At 30.4% G+C, this 8661-nt stretch overlaps 1 pseudogene; it reads left to right on the top strand.

Moving 5' to 3' along the window:
- Positions 1 to 3343: 3343 nt before the first annotated feature.
- LOC107919785 (desmethyl-deoxy-podophyllotoxin synthase-like) lies at positions 3344 to 5298 on the top strand (annotated as a pseudogene).
- Positions 5299 to 8661: the final 3363 nt, after the last annotated feature.

The raw sequence follows: 8661 nt of genomic DNA, 5'->3' as shown, positions 1-8661 counted from the left end.
TTGGTATGTGTTAGATTAGAGTTTAGTAGCTTAAATAGCTAAGTGATAGTCCAGTTATGGTAAATGTAAATATGAATGAAAGGCTTGAATGTTTGATGTGTTGTTGATGTATTTGAAAAATATGGTACCAATGGGGGTACATTGGTTAGGCTTATTAGGTGATAAATTTGGTGTATTTTGGGCACGTTTAATCGTGTTTTCAATAGGTTAAACGATCGGTAATTGAGTTGCTTAGTGCCCAAGCAAGTAGGAAATGGTAAACTTGAGTTTTCAAGTAATTTTAGGTTTAAAGTACTTTTAGGTGCACACACGGGCAACACACATGGGTGTGTGACTCAAGTCAGAGAGTTACACGGCCTGGCCACACGGGCATGTGACTCCTAATATCAAATTTTTTGTAATTATTTCCTAAACTTCCAAAATTGTTTCGAATTAGTCATTGCCTATTTTTAAACTACTTTTAGGGTTCCGTAGACTCGTAATAAGGGTTGTAAGAGTAACTTTTACTCTGAATTAGGGTGAATTAACAAACCTAAATTAAGTGCATTCCACTAACATCATCGAAGATAAATTAAAAAAATAATTGTAGATGGAGTATGGACCAATATTCTGATGCTAAAAATTGGAATAGTCTTGTATGTATCCGAATTCTGACATTGAAGAAGGGATAAATAGTGATAAGAGTATAGACAGTGGAAGACCAAGTTTAACTTTGCATAGCATGAATCATTATTTGATTGTATAATATTCTAGTATGATATAATTTGATTGTTTGTGACCTGCCCCTGTATATTATATTGTTAATGGCTAGTATGTATATGTGTAATTATGATTGATTAATTGTTTGACGTGTTAGTAATGCTTGTGAGCCTAATCCGACGACAGTGAGGGGTTAGGGGTGTTACACCACCATAGGACCGATGTCACGACACTGCCTTTCGAATGGGGATATTGTGGCTTCCAAGTCCAGTGTTGTGGCACCACTCCTTGGTGTCGCGACGCAGCAGTCGTCTTTCGTCTTCTAAGCTTGAAAATAGTGTCATACACATTAAATGAAGTCGTTAAATCATCCCTAGGCCTATGATGACCCATTAGACCATGACATTACTCAAAATTGCGAAAAATGCTTATTTTGCATAAATTAAACTTAAGATGATGAAAGCCAAAAACAATACAAAAGCATGTAAAAACATTCGAAAAATAAGCTCGTTAAATGCCAGAAAGGCCTTAATTTGCCACAACGAATTATGGCGGATGAAATAGTAAATCAAACAAATCAAAATAAACATGTTTGTAAGCATTAAATGAACTTGTTTACAAACAGTAAACCAAACAAACAAACAAAATAAATAAAAATTTAAATATAAAAATTGAGGGAAAATATTATTCAAACTATTTTTCATAAAAAATATTATTTTTAGATAAACAAGTTAATAAATAAGTTTATTCATGAACATAAATGAACCGAGCATATCTCTGTTCAAACTCATTCATTTAATAAATGGACATAAATTATTTGTTCATACTCATTTATTTAATTAAATAAACGAGAGTTGTACGGACGGTTCACAACTAGCTCGTTAAATTTGTACTCATTTACAACCATATAAATAACTAATATTAAATTTTTTATAGTAAGATTTTGTTATTTTCTTTTCAATATGAATAATTATTTTATTTTAATGTGAATTTTATCTTTCGATTCTTATAAATGTCATATTTGAGATTTAATAAACAATTGTGTAAAAAAGAAAGTCATACTGGCACCAAAGGTTCCGTTATTTTTATATTGATTCAAAGCTTATAAAAAGATCTTATAGATCATAACACTCCCAACAACAACAAAAAAACAAAGGATTATCATATAATAATCTTTACTATTTTGTAACATAATGATATTTATTATTTTAATAATTAGTTAGTATAGAGGTGTTAGGGATTGATATTAAACTCGTATGCTGCATTATGCAAAATATTTTATCACTAAGTTTTGAACCCATATTTGTTATCTATATCTTGATTTTGTAATTTTAAATATAAATATGGCATGATACCACCAAAAATAATACAAGCACCTCATGCATTTGTAATCATAAATTATTATATTAAATATTCTATCAATATATTAACTCATAAAAGTATAACACAATCTAAATAGTCTATTCGTTGTAATCATACCACCAATAATATGTATCTTATCAAAACTTAGAAGCAAATTGTGTTTGGGCAAGAGTAGCATTAACATGGATGATCTCTAGAATGTCTTCACGTTGTATGCTTCTTTTTTTCCGTTCAACCTTATGTTTAATCTTTAAATATTTTGAATCCCTGGCCTATTGGTCGCATGTTCATCTTTTTTATAAATAACTTAAGTTCAAACCATCATTCTACCAAAAAAAAAAAGAAAACAATCTATATATTCTTAATGAATTGCTATTAAATGTAATGCACTCGATTCTAAATCTAAAAAGGAATTTGTCATGCTAAACTTATGGAATAAATATCAAAGTTATAAATGAATTTTGGCATAATGTGTAATTTTATATATGAAAATTTGATTTGACCTAATTCTCACAAATTATTAACACAATTATAATATACCATCATTTTATGTTTCACGAATAATAATTTTTTTTTAAAATACTTTCCTGTTTTTAATGATTAGAATTAGAACAAATTTGACAAATTTTGTAAATGTTAAGGGTTAAATTTATCAAATTTTTTAGATTTAGAATCAAATTGATAGAATGTATTTTTATTAGGCCAATAAAAAAGCCCACGTCAGCTTGCCATCACTCATCTAACTGCAACTAATGTGATAGTGACTAAAAATTTTAAATTAAAAAAATTAAGTGATTAAATCGAAAAAACTAATAGTTGAGTGACCAAAATAAAACCAAAAGCATAATTAAGTAATTATTTTTATAGTTTACCTAATTTTTATTTAATTTTATTATAAATAAAATAAAAACATTATAAATTATAAGAGTAAAATGAGTAATTTAGTAGTTAGAACTCCACTTGAATAGACATAATAAGAATTTAAAATTTTTTCGAGTTGCAGTACAACTTTAACTCAGTTATAAACAACTCTAATTTATCACACATGTTATTAAATTTTAAAAGAAAATTCATGGATGGTTATAGTAAAAAATATGTAAATATTATGAATCAAACTTTAAACAAGCTTATATATTTATAGTTTTGTATTTATTTAAATCAGCATTTAAAATGGTCCAATAGAGGCCATTTGAATAATAATGTAACTAATCTAGAAATAAAAAATTGTAGGTATCCTCAATCATTACAATTAGCTTAATCAGAAAATAGGTTAGAGGGAAAAGTTTCCAATAGCAGCTACAATTTTCATCTTTTTATATAACCCCCTCAAAAATGGGAATGGATTATCCGCTTGAAACGTTTTGCCTTAAAAATCCTGTCCTTCAAAGCCAATGGAGCTTCCTTTTCCCTCCTTGCTAGTTGTGCTTTCTTCCTTTCTCTTATTGTCAGTCGTAGTTAAAATAGTAAAGAAAATGAAAACCATTGATTCAACCAAGAAGCTGCCACCAAGGCCATGGAAATTACCCTTTATAGGCAACCTACATCAGCTAGTTGGCTCACTACCTCATCGAATTCTCAGAGATTTGGCCAATCAACATGGACCCTTAATGCACCTACAACTTGGTGAAATTTCCACCATCGTTGTTTCATCAGCAGAAATTGCCAAAGAGGTGATGATAACACATGGTATTATCTTTGCTGATAGACCTTATGTGGCCGCTTTGGATATTCTGACTTATGGTTCTAGGGACATTGCCATGGCACATTATGGCAATTACTGGAGACAAATACGAAAAATTTGTACTGTGGAGCTTTTAACAGCGAAAAGAGTGCAATCGTTCGAATCATTCAGACAAGAGGAAGTCTCAGCTCTTGTGAAATCTATATCTTCAAACCAAGGATCGCCAATCAATCTCAGCAAGAAAATATTTTCCTTGACATATAGGATTACATCAAGAGCAGCATTCGGTAACGTATGCAATGACCATGAATTATACTCATCAGTTGTGGATGAAATAGTAAAGCTGGGTTCTGGATTTAGAGTGGCAGACATGTATCCGTCTTTTAGAGTGCTTGAACGAATTAGTGGATTGAGACAGAAAGCTGAGGCTCTGCTTCAGAAGAGTAATAAGATACTTCAAGACATCATTAATGAACACAGAGCCGGTCTGGAGAGTGAAATAATAGGTGAAGAAGCCAAGGAAGACTTGGTTACTGTTCTTTTAAAGATTCAACAACTTGGTGGTCTTGAATTTCCCTTGACTGACAAGGAAATCAAAGCAATCATTTGGGTTAGTATGTCCTTTTTCCTTTTTTGAGTTAATATATAGATTGGTTCCTCAAATATGCTTCTCTTGCTTGAAGTAACGTTGGCTCATAATCTCTCAGGATATCTTTGGTGGAGGGGGCGAAACATCATCAACAAGCGTAGACTGGGCAATGTCAGAAATGGTGAGAAATCCAAGGGTGTTAAAAAAGGCACAAAATGAGATAAGACAAGTCTGCCATGGAAAGGGAGATGTGGACGAAGCAAGTATTAAAGAATTAAAATACTTAGCATTAGTTATCAAAGAAACCTTGAGGGAGATGTCCATTTCCTTTGTTAGTTCCAAGAGAAAGTCGAGAGAATTGCGAAATCAATGGCTACCAAATTCCTTCCAAGACTAAAGTCATAATCAATGCATGGGCTATAGGCAGAGATCCTAAGCACTGGAGTGAAGCTGAAACGTTTTATCCTGAAAGGTTCCTTCCAGTGATTTCAAAGGAACAGATTTGGAATATATCCCATTTGGAGCAGGAAGAAGGATTTGTCCAGGCATATTATTTGCACTTTCTAACATTGAGCTGCCTCTAGCAAAATTGCTTTACCATTTTGATTGGGAGCTTCCTAATGGAACGAGGCATGAAGATTTAGATATGACTGAAGCCTTCGGCGTGACTATGAGTAGGAAAGACGATCTAATCTTAATTCCAACCAATCGTATCAATGAATCTACTGAATAACATTTTTCTTTTGACTATTTACTGTTATCCAAATAAGGATGCTTTTATTGTCACAATAATTTGTGCTTTCAGCACTAAGAACGTGAGGATCAAATTCCGAGTGGGACATGTTTTAGGTTGCCAAAGTTTTTTTTTGTTCCGAGTTCGAACTCAATTATCTATCTTTCAATTCATGGTTTTACAAAAACATTACTCTTCATTTCAATCTCGCTAATTTTACTAAAAACACAAACAACAGTTATTTTCTCTGATCTTCTCTCCCAATTTTTACATAAGAGTAGAATCATTTAATTTAAATGAAAAAAACAATGGTCTAATCTAGTCACGAAGCAAGCATCATGAATTATAAACATAATTATTTTTATAAATTTTCAATAACTTTAACGTGATTACGACACTTAAATTATATAAAGTTGTATAAACAAGATGTAGATAAACAAACACTTTCGAGCTTTTAATTCAAGTTTAAATCATATTAGTTCGATTTTTAAGCTTAATTTTTATCAGGTATGAGTCAAATTTATATTTCTTAGGTTTTATTATTTATTTATACCGAATTTTGGATATGTTTTAAGTATTTTAAGTTATTTAAGAGTAAGTTTGTTAGTCAATAAGAAAGTTTAGTTTCAAATTACTTCTTAATTAGATTATTTAGAGTTTTAATATGCTGGAGAGTTTTATTTAGATATACTTAGCTAGCTTAATAAAATTTTCAAGTCTTGAAGTTATTTTCTTTGTTCAAGATTGTTTTGTTTTTCATTTTTAAAAACAATTTTCTTCTCGATTTTGTTAAAGGAGTAGGGAGAATTCATTCTTCTTCCTTCAATTTGCCAGATTATCTCTTGGAGGGTTGATTAGAGTCATTAATTGACTTTGTAGGGGTTTATATCTCAAAAGGTTGAATTGGATACTTATTCATCTATCCATCATATTCATTTGCTTATTTGATCCATCTTCCCTTGTTATTCTATTGTTTATTTATTTATTTTATTATTTTAAATATTTATTTTTTATTCTTAAGTTTCTTGTATAAGTTATTTTTTTTGTTTTCCTAAATCAGTTTGATTACTTTTTTTCAAGTTAATTCCGAATTTTCTTTATTGAATCGAACAACTTGAATACGATCTTGGTTCGCTATCTCCTTCTCATTATTATTTGCACTTCCTAACATTGAGCTGCCTCTAACAAAATTGCTTTACCATTATGATTGGAGCATCCTAATGGAATGAGGCATGGAGATTTAAATATGACTCAAGCCTTTGGTGTGAGTATCAGTAGGAAAGATGATCTAATATTAATTCCAACCACTCGTATCAATGAAGCTACTGAATAACATTTTTCTTCTGACCATTTTCTGTTATCCAATAAAGATGTTTTTATTGTCACAATAATTTATGCTTTCAGCACTAAGAACGTGAGGATCAGATTCCGAGAGGAACATGTTTTAGGTTGCAAAAGTTTTTCTGTTCCGAGTTCCACCTCAATTATTCAATTCATGGTTATAAAATAACATTACCCTTCATTTCAATCTCGCTAATCTTACTAAAAACACATACACCAGTTATTTTCTCTGATTTTCTCTCTCAATTTTTACATACAAGTAAAATAATTTAATTTAGATGAATAAAAGAATGGTCTAATCTAGTCACGAAGCAAGCATCATGAATTATAAACACAATTTTTTAGTAATTTTGATGTGATTATAACACTTAAAATTATCTAAAATTATATAACCACAACAAACAGTTTCAAACTTTTAATTCAAGTTTAAATCATATTGGGTACGATTTTTAAGTTTTTTTTATGTATGAGCCAAATTTGAATTTATTAGGTTTTATTATTTATTTATTTTGAATTTTGAATATTATTTAAGTCTTTTGAGTTATTTAGGAGTTTTATATTTCTTAGTCAACAAGAAAGTGTAGTTTAAAAACACTTCTTGTTTAGATTATTTAGAGCTTTAGTATATTTGGGAGTTTTATTTGGATGTACTTAGCTAGCCTATATAGGTCTCTTCATTGTTCATTAGATACACAATTGTTTCTTAATTAATAAAGTTGTCAAGTCTTGGATTTAGTTTCTTTGTGTAAGATTGTTTTCTTGTTATTTTTAGAAGCTGTTTTCTTCTTGATTTTTTTCTAGGAGTCGTGAGAATTCATTATTCATCTATCCATCATATTCATCAGTTTATTCAATCCATCTTCCACTTTTTATTTTATCGGCTTTTCACTTTTAAGAAAACAAACGAGAATAAAATATGGAGAAAAATTACCCTAGTCGTACAAACCTCGAATCCTCTCAAAACAAAATCCCTCTCTCAAAACAACATTCTCTCTTTTTATTCTTTTTGGTCACACCTATTAGGGTTATAATGGCCTTTTAAATAGGCTAAGATTAGAGTTCTAATATGACTGGAATATCTCTGGAATAATCAAAGTTTGACTGGGAAAAGTAACCCTATTAAAAGTGATAAATGCTAAAAGTAACACATTTTAGCCTCATTCTTAATGCATTTTTGGATGATTATTCGATGTAAAATGGTGAATTTTATGCTCCTAATCATTTAAATTCATGTTTCTATACTTAGGAGAGAATTTGGGAGCAAAATGAGCGAAAAACGAGCAAAAATGAGAAAATCAGAGCAAGTTTCAAGAGCCACATGGGTTGGACCCTCCCACACAGGCTGGGCACATGGCCGTGTGACCCACACGAGCTGTCGTACGGCCATGTGTTAGACCGTGTGGATTTCGCAAATTGCACATAAAAAATGTGAAAAAAAAACGTAATTTTTAGGTTTTTCGGGCATTCTAAGACCTATATATACCAAATATAACAAGAGGGGAGTAAGTTGTCATAGAATACTCAAGAAAACAACTTGGGAAACACCATTGAAGTCAATTTTGAAGCAGATTTCCATCAAGATTGAAGATCTCCTTTTGATTTGTTTGAAGTTTATTTTGGGTTTTCTTGTTTCTTGTGGTTATACTATCTTTGAGATGTTTTTATTTGTGATTATGAACTAATTTTCTAAATACCTAGGAGAGATGAACCCTATGATGAATTCTATCTTTTGATTTATGTTTTATGCAATAAATACTTGGATTTTATTCTCAATTTTGTGTGCTTAGTTCTTGGTTTAATATTTTCGAAATATTAATCTATGTTTGATGTGTTTGAATAGAGGAGGAAAAGTCTCTATTTAATAGTAGATCTAGCATAATTGAGTGAAGTTGCATGCAATTCTAGAAATAGGATGACATAAATCTACCATATTATAGTTAAATCTAATAGGGGGATCCATAGATCGAGTTAATACGATAATAGGGGCTTTAATTAAAAAGAAATTTCAATTAATCAACCTGGAGTCAATTGCTATTAGTCTTGAAAGAGATATTAGCATAATTTAGGGATTTCTACAGATCAAGATACTAAGTGAAGAAATTGTTTAATTCATATTGATATTGACAGATGAAGTCTAGGTGAATTCTTTCCTAGGTATTGTTTCGCTTCTTGTTTGTTAATCATTTGTTTTCCTGATTTACTCTTTGCAGTGTTCTTTAGTTAATTAATTTAGTTAATTTTAGTTTTAATCAATCA

The sequence above is a fragment of the Gossypium hirsutum genome, chromosome D13 (genome assembly GCF_007990345.1).
Source record: "Gossypium hirsutum isolate 1008001.06 chromosome D13, Gossypium_hirsutum_v2.1, whole genome shotgun sequence".
In the NCBI taxonomy this organism is placed as follows: Eukaryota; Viridiplantae; Streptophyta; class Magnoliopsida; order Malvales; family Malvaceae; genus Gossypium; species Gossypium hirsutum.
This window is presented reverse-complemented; position numbering and strand designations above follow the sequence as displayed.